We start from the raw sequence: 15,091 nt of genomic DNA, 5'->3' as shown, positions 1-15,091 counted from the left end.
AGTTGTGGCGCGTTGACTTAGTTGCTCCATGGCGTGTGGAATCTTCCTGGACCAGGGGTGGGACCTGTGTCCTCTGCATTGGCACTTGGACACTTATTCACCAGGGAAGTCCTATAATTTCTTTTAACCATTTTCTGTAGTTTTCAGTGTACAAATCTTGGACTTCATTAAAATTTATTCCTAAGTATTTTATTCTTTTTGATGCTGTTGTGAATGGAATTATTTTCTTCATTCATTTAATGTTTACTCATGCTACTGTACTTGATTTTTTTAGTATAATTTATATAACAATGTATTAGTACAATGGTTTTTGAATATTGAACTTGTATTCTTCATTCTTTTAAAAAAATTTCATCTTTAAAAGCTCTTAATTGGAGGATAATTGCTTTACACTGTTGTGTTAATTTCTGCTGTAAAACAGTGTGCTTCAGCCATATGTATACATATATCCCCTCCATCCTGAGCCTCCCTCTCACTCTTCCATCTCACCTCTCTAGGTCATCACAGAGCACTGAGCGAAGCTCCTTGTGTTATAAGCAGCTTCCCACTAGCTATCTATTTTACACATACTAGTATTCACATTTGCTGAACTTATTTATTAGTTTGACTGCTTTTTTTGGAGAACTGATTAGGAGTTTTTATACAGTCAGTCCTCAATATCTGGGAGTTTTGCATCCCCAGATACAGAGGGTGGACTGTATTCATGTACTGTTTTATATAAGGGCTTCTAGGTCCAGTGTGGTATCTGCAGGGCCTCCTGGAACTAATTCCCTATGGGTACAAAGAGACAACTGTATATAAGATCTTATCATGTGCTCATAGAGATAGTTTTTCTTCTTCCTTATCAATCTTTTAATCAAAATTTTATAATTTTTTTCCTTGCTTGGTTGCCCTGGCTAGAACCTTCAGTGTTAAGGAAAAGCCTTTTCTCATTCCTAATCTCAGGGCAAGAGCATTTAGTCTTTCACCATTACATGTAATGTTAGCTGTGGTTATTTGTAGATGCCTCTTATTAGCTTGAGGAAATTCTATTCTATTCGAAGTTTATTATGTTTTTATAATTAAAGAGTGTTAAATTTTGTAAAATGCCTTTTCTGCATCCATTGAGATGATTGTGTGGTTTTTGTCCTTTATTCTGTTAATACAGTATATTACATTGATTGGTTTTCAGATGATAAACCAACTTTGATTTCTTGGGATAAATCATATTTGGTCATGCTATATAATCCTTTTCATATGTTCCTGGATTTGGTTTGCTGGTATTTTGTTGAGGATTTTTGCCCCTGTATTGATCTATAACTTTCTTTTTTTGTGTGATATCTTCATTTGGGTTTGGTATCAAGATAATACTGGCCTTGTTGATGAGTTCCCTTCTTTTCTTTTCTATGAGTGGTGGGAGATTTTGTGAAGGATTGGTGTTAATTCTTCTTCAAATATTTGGTAGAAGTCACCAGTGAAACCATCTGGACTTGGGCTTTTCTTTGTGGCACTTTTTCTTTTTTTTTTAATTACTAGTTCAGTTTCTTTATTTGTTATGTATATATTCAGATAAGTACTATTTCTTCTTGACTTAGCTTCATAGCTTTTTTCTTCCAATGAATATGTTCATCTGATTATCTACCAGATAATTCATTGTATATAGTTGTTAATAATATTCTTTTAAAATTCTTCTTATTTCTGTGAAGTTGTTAGTGATGTTCCATATTTCATTCCTTAGTTCAGTTCAGGTGCTCAGTCATGTCCAATTCTTTGCGACCCCATGAATTGCAGCACGCCAAGCCTCGCTGTCCATCACCAACTCCTGGAGTTTACTCAAACTCATGTCCATTGAGTCAGTGATGCCATCCAGCCATCTCATCCTCTGTCATCCCCTTCTTTTCCTGCCTTCAATCTTTCCCAGTGTCAGGGTCTTTTCAAATGAGTTAATTCTTCATATCAGGTGGCCAAAATATTGGAGTAGTCTTCTTTCTTTTATTCTTGATCAGTCTAGGTAAAGTTTTCCCAATTTTGTTAAAATTATTTTGAAGAACTAACTTTTCGTTCCATTGATTTTCTCTGTTGTTTTTCTATTCTGTATTTTATTGATTTCTGCTTTAGTCATTAGCAGAATAGCTAGTTCTGGGTTGGTGGGGAACAGCGGTTCAGGAGAAAGCATAGATCAAAGAACAGACAACAACTACAGAAGAATCAAAAAGAATGTGATAGTGGGAAACATATAAAAGTAGAAGAAGGAAGAGGAGGAAGTAGTACTGAGGTCTTTATCCATCATTGGCAGAGAGGCCAGTACCCAGAAATGCACTCCTAGGCTTTCTAAATCTATATATGGCTCTGGGACGGAAATTCCTGAGAGTAAAGTGTATTGTTGGAACACAGCCTCTCCTATAGTGTAGTTATTTCTGTAATTGAATTACCTCTTTCCATTTAGTTCCTGTAGCATGCTCTGTTTTGGCAACACTGAATGTCCAAATGAGTAGATGTGATTCTTTTATTAAAATCTTTTTAGCTGACTTAGGGAATAGATAATAGATATGAAAATGCTTGCCATGGTTAAGGGCACAAAATAGGCACTTGATAAATGTTGGCTGATATTAACTTGTCCATAACATTCTATAGTATTTAATAGCCTACAGTAGGGAATTTGCAGTGCCTAGGTTATAGTGTTTGATCTGCCAGTAATTTATTAAATGATCCTTAGCAAATGACTTTATTTTCCTTGACTTTAAATTACTCAAAGTTCTATCTACCTCTAAAATTTTACAGTTCTATTCATGTAGAGAAAAAGCTTGTGTAACTATAGCTTCTTCTTTTAATAGAGGTGGAAGTTGTTATTTTTGTTCTCAACTTTTACAATTTTGACTAGGGTACACTGCGTGAATAAGATTCTTTATAGCATTATCTAAAGCCAACCACTGATTTGTTTGAAAACAAAGGGTTTCTTTGCAGTGTCATTTAGCCTGGCCTTGCCATGAATCCAAGAATTATTCTACGCTAATCAGAGAACAGTAATGCAGTTGTATTTAAATTTAGAGTTCCACCGTCATTCACAGAGATGAATCGAGGTGAACAAGTACTTCTAACTTAATTTGCAAAAGTTCTAAATGTATTGGTGGAATTCTCTGCAGGAATCATAGTGAAAAGCAGGTTGGAAACTTGGCTGAGATCCTAAGAGGCTGTTGGAGAAACTGTCATTGCCTTTTGTTATATTTGTTTTCTGAATCTGTGTGATTTTTAATAAAAAAAAAATTCATGGTCATGTAGATTTTAGAAGCATTCTTACCATTTTGAAATGTTGATATATGGTGTGACAGAGAATGAGACTGTGTGGTTAGTTACCTTAACTTTTAAAGGAAGACAATGCCTAACTTTCAAATGCTGTGCACAATCAAAATCAAATCAAAACTCCCTTGTTTTCCTTTACAGTCACTGCATGTGATACTGACACCTGTGTATTCTGGTTCCCACATGGGTGCTAGTTTTTCCCACACCAGCCAAGTCTGAGATATGAGCTGGACGTCCTACAGTTTGACTCAGTGTTGACACTGTCTTCTTGGAGCTCCCACAGGTTAAGGGTTTAGTTCTATATACCTGCACTCTCACCCTTCAGCTGCCAATTGCAAATCCAGGTTGTTACCTGGGCTTCTGACCAGAGGCTATAAATCATTTTTCCACCACTCCTTTGGGTTCAATTAATTTGCTAAGTCGCTCTCAGTACACAGGAAAACAGCTTACTTACTAGATTACCTCCAGGTGCACCAACTTGGAAGCTCTCCGAACCTCTCCTGGAATTTTTTTGGAGGCTTCATTGCATAGGCATGGTTGATTAAATCATTGACCATTGGTGATCAACTCAACCAACAGCCCCTTTCCCCTCCCGGGAGGTAAGGGAAACTAAAATCTCCAAGTTTCTAATTAATCAGATTGATTGTCCTGGCAACCACTTCCCAGCCTTAAATTACCTAGGGGCTTTCTAAGAGCCACTGCATTAATATAAAGTCAGGTGTGACTGAAAGAGATTTATTATGTGAATAACAAAAGATACCTATTTCACCTTTATCTCTCTTATCACTTAGGAAATTTCAAGGGTTTTAGGAGCTTTGTACCAGAAACAGATGGATCGAATGTGCGTGTGTGTGTGTGTGTGTGTGTGTGTATACATGAAAGTGAAAGTTAAACACTACATTTAAAATTGAAGTGACGTTAAAAAAAATTGAAGTGACGTAAAAAAAATTGAAGTGACGTGTTCATCACTCAGTCATATCCAACTCTTTGTGACCCCATGGACTGTAGCCTGCCAGGCTCCTCTGTCCATGGAATTTTCCAGGCAAGAATACTGGAGTGGGTTGCCATTTCCTTCTCCAGGGGATCTTCCCGACCCAGGATTTAATGTGGGTCTCCCTCATTACAGGCAGATTCTTTACTGTCTGAGCCACCAGGGAAGCCCTGTTTATCCCGCAGTATTATTGAGTAAGAGCTGTAACCACCTTATGTGAAGCCCATTTAAATATATCAATTTTTATATTTATTTATATGTATTTGTATATCTTATAAATATGTAAATGTATATTTATATATCTTAATAGAAATCACAATCTCATAGTACTGTACCTTGCTTCAAAATTATTAAAGTTATGAGAACTAAAACAGTTTTTTTTCTACCTCTATTAAAAAAACATACACTTTAAATATCCATTTGAGCTTTCATGGGAAAACCAGGAGGCAATCATCCAAGTGTAACTGTGGGTTTTTCTTTTTTTAAATTTTAAATTCTTGCCATTAAAGTTCATTAACCATAATTCTGTGTAGAAAGAATTATGTTCAAACTTTAGTTCAGTTTTAAAAGGAGGGAAAAGTGGAAAACAAGTTGCGAAACAGTAACTTAGGTAATGGATGTTGGTAATGAGTCATTACGGTTTGTTGTGTAAGTATGTACGGAAATGGGAGGCTCTATCAGGCATGCATTATGCATGCTAAGTCGCTTCAGTTGTGTCCAACGCTTTGTGATCCTATGGACTATAGCTTGCCAGTCTTCTCTGTCATGGAATTTTCCAGGCAAGAATGCTGGAGTGGGTTGCCATGCTCTCTTCCAGGGGATCTTCCTGATGCAGGGATCGAACCCATGTCTCTTTAGTCTCCTGCATTGGCAGGCAGGTTCTTTGCTAAGAGCTCCATCTGGGAAGCCCCTATCTGGCATTCAGCTCTCCTAAAATAACAGATTCCCCAAATCCTTAATGAAAAGTACAGTGTACATGTTCCATGGAAGTCACTTCTCATGCACTTTCTAATCATTAAAACATAAAGCCTGGGTCACTTGGAAAACGTTTTGGGTAAGTGGTTGTGTTGAAAACTAGGTATTTGTAGGGCAATTCTACTCTGCTCCACTCTGGTCACCATTTGCCCTTAAACCTTTCTGGAACCCACCTGATCTAGCCCTGTCTTCGTGGGTAGGATTGACTTTCACACTTATTTTTCTTGGTTAAAAAAAAGATGCAGGAATAGTAAGCAAAGAGCACTTTCTCATTTCCTCTGTGGTAGTTAGCTACAGACTTAGCATTTTCAACTTAGAAAGCAGTTTTATTTTATTGTCTGTCATTAAAGTTTACCACTCGGGTTCCAATTTTTATGTTTCTCTTATAATTAAAACAGAATGAGTGTTTGGACTGTGGTATTTAATAGAACCTTTAATTGAATCTTTAAACTTTAGTGTAATTATATGTAAAAATAGGATGTTTATTTAAAATGGGTATGTTATAAAATGGAATAAGTGTCATTGACAGGCATTGTTGTATACAGAAGTAGCAGGTTGCCTCATCTATTTTCAACTCCTGTGACAGAGTATACTAATAGTGGCTAAGAATGGGAGTCTGGATGAGTCCAGACCATAGTTCAAATGGTGGTTCATCGGTCACTTAGTGTAGAAACTAACTGAGCCTTTGTAGTTGACTGGTCACCTCACATCTTTAAAAACAGGCTAAAAAATGGAGGAAAAAATTTGCCCTCATTCTATCCTGCATACCAGGAGAGGCTAATCTTCTCAAAGTTCTTTTTAAAAATTGCATGCTACATTTCTTAACCTACAATAGCTCTTTATGGGTTCAAGTCCAAACTCCTCACCCCGTCTTACCTATCTAGACTGATTTTGGGCGGCGCTTCTACAGAATCAGTCTGTGCAGTTAGATCAGTTTACTTTGCAGAGGAGGCAGGAAATCTGGATTAGTTGTTCTCCTTTGGAGTAGAGTTTGACTTCAAATCTAGCTTTTAGCTTCAGTGTATATACTTTAAAGGTGTGTGTTGGTAAACTAAACAAAATCTTTGTATTCACTAAATATTTATTGAATCCTGGACTGTGAAGTCAAGTGGGCCTTAGAAAGCATTACTACAAACAAAGCTAGTAGAGGTGATGGAATTCCAGCTGAGCTATTTCAAATCCTAAAAGATGATGCTATTAAAGTGCTGCACTCAATATGCCAGCTAATTTGGAAAACTTAGAAATGGATACAGGACTGGAAAACGTCACTTTTCATTCCAATCACAAAGAAAGGCAATGCCAAAGAATGTTCAAACTACCATACAGTTGTACTCATTTCACATGCTAGTAAGGTAATGCTCAAAATCTTTCAAGCTAGGCTTCAACAGTAGTGAACCAAAAACTTCTAGATGTACAAAATGGATTTAGAAAAGGCAGAGGAACCAGAGATCAAATTGCAGACATCCGCTGACTCATAGAAAAAGCAAGAGAAACATCTACTTCTGTTTTATTGACTATGCTAAAGCCTTTGTGGATCCCAACAAACTGTGGAAAATTCTTAGAGATGGGACTACCAGACCACCTTACGTGCCTCCTGTGAAACCTTTATGGAGGTCAAGAAGCAACAGTTAGAACCAGACATGGAACAATGGACTGGATCAAAATTGGGAAAGGAGTACGTCAAGGCTGTATATTGTCACCCTGCTTATTTAACTTATATGCAAGTACATCATGTGAAATGCTGGGCTGGATGAATCCCAAGGTGGAATCAAGATTGCAGGAAGAAATATCAGTGACCTTAGATAGGCAGATGATATCACTCTATACCCTCAAGATGGCAGAGCGGAAGGACATGTGCTCATCTTCTCCTGCAAGAACTCCAAAATCACAACTAGCTTCTGAACAACCATTGGCTGGAGATTGTTGGATCCCACCAAAAAAGATACCCCATGTCCAAGAGCAAAGGAGAAGCCCCAACAAGCTGGTTCAGTTCAGTCACTCAGTCTCATCCGACTGTTTGCTACCTCATGGACTGCAGCACACCAGACTTCCCTGTCCATCACCAACTCCTGCAGTTTGCTCAAGCTCATGTCCGTTGAGTTGGTGATGCCATCCAACCATCTCATCCTCTGTCATCCTCTTCTCCTGCCTTCAATCTTTCCCAGCATTAGGGTCTTTTCTAATGAGTCAGTTTTTCGAATCAGGTGGCCAAAGTATTGGAGTTTCAGCTTCAGCATCAGTCCTTCCAATGAATATTCAGGACTAATTTCCTTTAGAATTGACTGGTTGGATCTCCTTGCTGTCCAAGGGACTCTCAAGAGTATTCTCCAACACCATAATTCAAAAGCATCAATTTATGCTGTATCTTAGTTCCCTGACCAGGGATCAAGCCTTTGGCCTTTATAGTGGCAGCTTGGAGCCTCAACCAGTGGACTACCAGGGAAGGTCCCTCATTATTTTCTTTAAAAAAAAAAAAAAGAATCTTATTTTTTTTTAATGCATAAAATATTTTCTGTCTCTGTGAAGTTTTTTTTTTTTTTTTTTTGTAAATAAAAACCTTTGTCTATTCCTAGTATTCTATTTCCTATTTTTAATGTATTCTAGTTTTTTTTTTTTTTAATTTTGGTCCTTTATGTTAGAGGTTTCCTTTAAGTGTTTGATAATTATTTAAGAGTAAGACATTACTTTGTCAACAAAGGTCCGTCTAGTCAAGGCTATGGTTTTTCCAGTAGTCATGTATGGATGTGAGAGTTGGACTATGAAGAAAACTGAGTGCCAGAGAATTGATGCTTTTGAACTGTGGTGTTGGAGAATACTCTTGAGAGTCCCTTGGACTGCAAGGAGATCCAACCAGTCCATCCTAAAGGAGATCAGTCCTGGGTGTTCATTGGAAGGACTGATGTTGAAGCTGAAACTCCAATACTTTGGCCTCCTGTTGCGAAGAGCTGATTCATTTGAAAAGAGCTGATACTGGAAAAGATTGAGGGCAGGAGGAGAAGGGGACGACAGAGGATGAGATGGTTGGACGGCATCACCGACTCAATGGATATGAGCTTGAGCAAGCTCTGGGAGTTAGTGATGGACAGGGAAGTCTGGTGTGCTGTGGATCATGGGGTCGCAAAGAGTTGGACACGACTGAGCGACTGAACTGAACTGAAGACACTAAAATAGGGGCTTCCATGGTGGTTCAGATGGTAAAGAATCTGCCTGTCCATTCAGGAGACCTGGGTTTGATCCCTGGGTCAGGAAGACATCCTGGAGAAGGAAATACCAACCCACTCCAGTATTCTTGCCTCCAGAATCCCATGGATGGAGGAGCCTGGCGGGCTACAGTTCATGGGGTCACAAAGAGTCAGACATGACTGAGCAACTAACACTTTCAAGACACTAATAGCATTTATTAAAAATGGAATAAAAGTTCTGTGATCTGGATGGAACTTGTTAAAAATGGAGACCATCACAGATTTCATCGGCAGCCTCTCTTCTCAGGACCATGCAGTTTTCCCAGGTAAGAAGCCTCTCATCTGCCTGCTGATGCCCTAAAGCCCGAGCCTCTTCTCAGGTCCTGCAGACTAGGGCAGTGGGCTCCTGCCTGGCACCCCTCTCAGGCCCTCAGGTTTCCCCTTCTGCCACTCTGCCTGCTTCCTACTCCTCCACAGGCTTTCTGTCTTCAAGTAGGATGAAGTTTGTGTTGTATCTTCCCTATTTTGAAGTGATTTCTGAGAAGACAAGGTGAAACATCTTTACGCCAACATTTTAAAACCAGAAATTCCTTCTTGAACTTCTCAATTCACAAGTTTCTCCATATATATCATTTAAAAAATGGAGGGAATATGCTATTGTTTCTCCCATGGGGATGTTGAGATCTAAACATATGCTATATTTTTCCCAACATGGGGATGTTGAGACCTAACCAATGTTAATACTTTTATGAAGATGAAATCTTCGAGAAAGTATTAACTGGCATGCTGTTTCCAGAGAGCATAGAAGGAATGCTATATATATTTTTAGATTACCTTATGTGGTTGACTATTTAAAAAAAATTAAGAAAATTTAAATTTTGGTAGGCCAGTCTTTGTTGGTCTCTCATGGTCAATTCAGATATCCAGTATATGACATCAGGAGATGATTCCTAATACAAAGCATGCTGAATCTTTGTGAAAGTTGTTAGTTCTCGTGATATTAAAGTGTGAAGTTTACTTTTAAAATAGACTGTTTTATTCCCTAACCTCATTTTAATGTTCTTATTCTTTTTGAGCATATGACCATGGTTTTTCCTCTCAATAAGTTCAGTAAGATTTCTTTTTTTTTTTTTTTTCCAGTAAGATTCCTTACAGAGTAATGCTTACAAATAAAAGACTGGTTTTAAGTAATTTAAACAGCCATACAGTTTTTTTTTTTTTTCTTTTTTTTCTTTCTGAAGGGCTGTCCCTAGCCATACAGTTTTTTAATTAAAGGGCACAGAATGCCTGGTATTGAAAGTCCAGGTCTCAACTAGTAAGAGAACGGGGGTGGCAGTGGGGGAGACGGAGATCCAGTATGGCGTCATGTTATGGGATAATGGTCTTAAGTTCTTTGACATGTGTACTCTTTTAGGATAAAGCTAAAAAGCCTCTTGTCTTTCAAACTTTTAGCCACTTAGCAGTTCAGTTTTTTAAAAAGCTGTTATCGAAAATTAATGCAGTGTGTTTTACAGCGTAACATAGACAGAGGAGCCAGGCGGGCTACAGTCCATGGGGTTGCAAAAGAGGCAGACATGACTTAGCAACCAAACTACAACAGAAAATGGCAGATAGAACACAAGCATAAGTGTTGGACTTGAGCCCCAGCACTGCCAATTGCTATGTGAATCTGAACAAGTCAGTATTTCATTTCCTGGATCTCTAAAATGGAGTTCATAAGATTTCCTCGTAGGGATTCCATGAGAGAATGCATGTGAGGTCCTTAGTACAATGGAAGCTCGTTCTGTTGAGGTATGTGAAGAATCTGGCAAGCACCCTTTCCTCCTACTGTCCTCCTACTTACTCAGGGTGTTCTGCAGTCAAAACTACCAGTAGGAAGTTATATAATATAGATCCTTTCTTTTACTAATTCATAGAAGATTTAATTTGGAGATAGTTTTGGTAAATTAAAAAAACCACTGCCGCTAAAGTAATATTTATGCACAGAGTTTTCTAAAGAGTCAATCCTGTCTATGCTGAATTAGCAACCTACAAAAACAATAGTGAGTTGCTGGAGGAACTCCAAATTTTTGGAATAATTTATTTCCGAGGCTACTCAGGATTTTGGGGATTACCAAGGAGAATTTATCAATGTCAAGCCTTGATAGATTCTTCCTTTTTATGTTAATGTACTGTAAGTATGCTGGGCTCATCCTGCATGTGGGGCACGCTTTGTTCAGACTGTTGTTGGTATCCCCATCACTATTCCCTTGGGCCTGACATAATGCCTACTCACGCTTGCGACCCATAGGACCAGTCCAGCCCTGCCCTGACTTGCATTTTCCTGTAACACCACTGATTTTAAGATCAATAAACTCTCTACTCTGACAAGTAAAAGGAGCACACTCATCAATTTTAATTGTGAAAACTGCCTACATACTATGGTCATTAATTTGTCTGGGTTAATTTTACAGAGATGATAGACTCATCAATTTGAAACCTGTCATGTCAGAGTTGACCATTAGGGATTTCTGACTTTGCTATTAATTATTTCCAGTGAAACTCTCAGTAGATATCCCTGTTGTATGAATGCTTATATGAGAGAATGGTGAAGAAAATATGAAGTAAGGGATGGATCTATTTTGTATTGTTCAGAAAGTTATTCTGAATAATATACTTTCTGAAATTAGTTACCTTTGGTCACCATATAGCTGAATGGGCAAAATTTTATTTGTTTCATCTAATAGAAAAGTTACTATTTCGGTTGTCTCTTTTATTTGGAAGATTTATTCTAAATTTTGAAGGAAGATAATACACAACATTATAGATCCATTTCTTATTATACTATCAGTCTCCTTACATGCTTTTTTATTTAAAAAAATAAAAGATTTAATATTCCAGGGATATAGTGGACTTAGATTTGAATTATTTAAAATATTTTTGTAAACTGTTCATTCCTTTAACATACTTTTAAACATATTAAGGAGCAATTTGTAGCATGTATACATAGTATAGAGAATAACAACAAAACAAATATTCATGTATCTATCACCCAGTTCAAGAAACAGAATATTAGCAATCCATTAGTTTCCCCATTGCCCTTCCCCAATTCAATTTACCTCCCTCTGTCCCTTAAGTAACCATGACAAAACTTTGTATTTGTATTTGTATTGTCCCTTGACTTTTTGTAAAACTAATTCTTGTTTATCCTTAAACAATAAATTGTTGAACTTTTTCATTTTTGAAACTTTAACAAATGGAATAATTTCTCCTGATACTTACTTTTAATATAATCAAAGTAACACTGGTGATATTCATCCATGTTGATATATACAGATATTCATTAATTTTCAATTCCGTATAATATTGCACAGTTCAGTTATCTCTTCTTCCCTTGATGAACTTTTGAGCCATGGCTAGATTTTGGCTAGTACAAACATTAACTTTTTAAAGAAATTTGTTTGATATGGATTATTTTTTTAAAAAGACTTTATTGAATTTGTTACAATATTGCTTCTGGTTTATGTTTTGGTTTTATTTATTTTTTTGTCTGTGGGATCTTAGCTCCCCGAGCAGGGATCAAATCTGCACTCCCTGCATTGGAAGGCAAAGTCTTACTGGACCACCAGGGAAGTCCCAAACATTGACTTCTTATATGTGTCCCATGAGTCAAAGCGGAATTTCTAGGCAAATTGCTTAATCTTTGAATTTCATGAAAAATGCATTTGCTTTTCTTTGAATTTGAGGCTTTGAGATTGAGATCATTTATTTCAAATCAAATAAATTTGTATAATTTATCTCAAAATTATACAAATTGATAATTTTGTATCAATTTTAGCAGTTTTTCTAGGAAAATTGTTTGCTTTTTAAATTAGAGATAATTGATTTATTCAAAAAGGTCAGGAAGTGAGAAATTCCTGATTATTTAGATGTGTTTATATTATAGATGTGAGGACTTCCATCCAACATGGCACTAGTGGTAAAGAACTGCCTGCCAATGCAGGAGATGTAAGAGACATGGGTTCAATCCCTGAGTTGGTAAGATCCCCTTGAAGGAGGGTATGGCAACCCAGTCCAGTGTTCTGGCCTGGAGAATTCTATGAACAGAGGAGCCTGAAGCGACTTAGCACATATATAGATGTGGAGATATAGATATATAAATAAAACAAGATAGAATCAATTTCAGAAATCAGAATGTGATATTAATAATAATGGCTAATTGAATATATACAAAACAGAATGACTGTCCTGGTGTGTGCCACATGAATAACTGAATATCAGCCACTGCCTGGAAATAGTTTTTTGTGTGTGTGCCTAAATGTCTGAGTATGGAAAGTGAAAAAATTGCCTTCAGACTTCTTGATTTGGGGATAAAAGACAAATTTTCTGTTTATTCAGCCTGTTTTGATTCCCAGTGCATCTTCTACTGTCTGGAAGTAAGATGGGCTATAAGAGGCTGAATTAATTTTTCACTGTGATGCTGAAAATGATACAAATTCAGGAAAAGATGAGTCAATAATAGCTATCATAATTGTCAACTTCATTCACCATTAGTGTTTATCATCAGTGCTTTCCTCTGTATATATTTGAGAATGTTTTACAAGTGAAATTTTGTGCATTTCTGATATAATGCCCTCTCTTCTGAAAAGTCCTTGTTTTACAACAGTGTAAAATTCACTTTCTTTTTAGATTTCTTTCCTTCCTCCCTGCCTCCTTACTTAAGACATTATGTTTGCCCTTGCCTGGGCCAGCCACCTGTTTATGTAAGTAGCAGAGATGCAGTAAGAAACAAGATCCAATCCTCACAAGATCCAATCCTGCCGGCACAGAAGTAGGTAGAGCTCATTGGAAAAGAAGAATAGTTCACAAGCATCTTTTTTTTTTTTGTGACAAGAGTTTGTTCATATTTAGTCTTAAGAAGGGATGAGGAAAAAACCTCCACTGTTAAGATATTTTAAAAAACTTGTTCTTTAATTAAAAATAAATACTCAATAAATTTAAGTACTTGTTTACTTATTTTTTTTTTTAGGTCATTTTTATCCATATATTTTCAGAGCTTGAAAGAAAAAGAAAAATCATGAGTTTCCTAAAATACCATCCTGTATTCTTGTTTGGATTGCACAGAAAAGGAGAACTGCTTTTCTTATTACTTCAATAATTCAATTTTTTTTTAATTCCATGAGTCATGACTTCTGGAAACTTCTTATTTAGAAGACATTTAGTGGTCATTGATCATATTTTTATGAAATCATAAGTATGACATGCCATGTAGAACTATGTTAAAAACACATAGGACGGTTTCCTAAATCCATGTTGTACTCAAACACTTAATAACACAAAAATGGGCTGTGGTTGGGGAGGAGAGGGCAGAACAGTTCAGGCAGAGAAAGTGTGCAGCATGCAGTTTATAGAAAAACACAACTAGCTTCTTCCAGAAAGAGAGAAGGATGTCACTGGAGGGCTAGGGGAAGAAAGCCCAGGTGCTCCCACCACGGGGATGCTGAGGGAGATAAAGCCTGGTGACCACCCTGTTTTAGGTAAGACTGGGATCAGTGCTGAGGGAGACAGAGAAGAAATAGGGATGAGGGGGTTGAGGTGAGTGGGAATCACAGGTTTCTGAGATGGTTCAGCATGGAAAAGCTCTGAGAATTACACAGCATTAGAATAGATAGCTGGGCTAAGACCTGGGTTGGGACGATCCTCTGGAGAAGGGAATGGTTACTCACTCCAGTATTCTGGCCTAGAGAATTCCATGGACAGAGGAGATTGGTGGGCTACTCATGAGGTCGCAAAGAGTCAGACATGACTGAGCACACACACATGATCCAGTTATTCGTAGTCTCTGTGGTTTTCTTGAGACTTTGGAAGCTCCTACACATTCCTAGTGTGGGCACGTCGGGCCCCAAGGACAGCTGGATGTGGTGCTGATGTGGGGAGAGCTCTCGTTCCTTCTCTGTGACTTAACTTGGACAGGGATCCACGTTTCTGAAGCATGCATCTGTGTCTGAACCATTGATTCCTTTCTTCCACGTTGCCCACTCACATTCACTTGGGTTCATTACGGGTTCCAAGTCTTAGCCCACCAGGCTCCTCTGTCCATAAGATTATCCCCACAAGAATACTGGAATGGGTTGCCATTTCCTTCTCCAGGAATAACTTGATTAATGTATCCATACTGAATGAACATACTGACTCTGAGATTATTACTAAAAGGTCACATTGTTTACTATATTTTGGCTAAATTTAGGCTAAATACTCATTATACATTATCTTATTTAATTCTTACAACAATCTTATAAAGGAAACATGAAAATTGCTCAGTCATGTCTGACTCTTTGCGACCTCATGGACTGTAGCCCACCAATCTCCTCTGTCCATGGAATTTTCTAGGCCAGAATACTGCAGTGAGTAGCCATTCCCTTCTCCAGGGTGGCTCAAATGGCAAAGAATCCATCTGCAATGCGGGAGACCTGGGTTTGATCCCTGGGTTGGGAAGATCCCCTGGAGGAGGGCATAGCAACCCACTCCAGTATTCTTGCCAAGAGAATCCCCACGGACAGAGAGAAGCCTAGCAGGCTACAGTTCATGGGATCACAAAGAGCTGGACATGACCGAGCGACTAAGCACACACAGAAAAGAAATAGCTAATGCTTACTTAGGGCTTCCTTTCTTACAGATGTTATCA

The 15,091-nt window shown here is 37.7% G+C and overlaps 1 protein-coding gene across 7 annotated transcripts in view; it reads left to right on the top strand.

Moving 5' to 3' along the window:
- The window catches only part of SGK3 (serum/glucocorticoid regulated kinase family member 3), a 107,508-nt gene that overhangs the window by 16,179 nt on the left and 76,238 nt on the right, over positions 1-15,091 (top strand). The window contains exon 1 of one of the 7 annotated variants that reach the window (XM_065902800.1): positions 8,732-8,753. The exons of the other annotated variants lie outside the window; for them this stretch is intronic. The gene's annotated coding sequence lies outside the window, so the exon portion shown is untranslated. Of the gene's footprint in view, positions 1-8,731; positions 8,754-15,091 lie in introns of those variants that run through there. 7 annotated transcript variants of the gene reach the window in all.

This window comes from Muntiacus reevesi, chromosome 12 (genome assembly GCF_963930625.1).
Source record: "Muntiacus reevesi chromosome 12, mMunRee1.1, whole genome shotgun sequence".
Taxonomy (NCBI): Eukaryota; Metazoa; Chordata; class Mammalia; order Artiodactyla; family Cervidae; genus Muntiacus; species Muntiacus reevesi.
The sequence above is the reverse complement of the archived record's forward strand: the minus strand, read 5'-3'. Positions and strand labels throughout refer to the sequence as shown.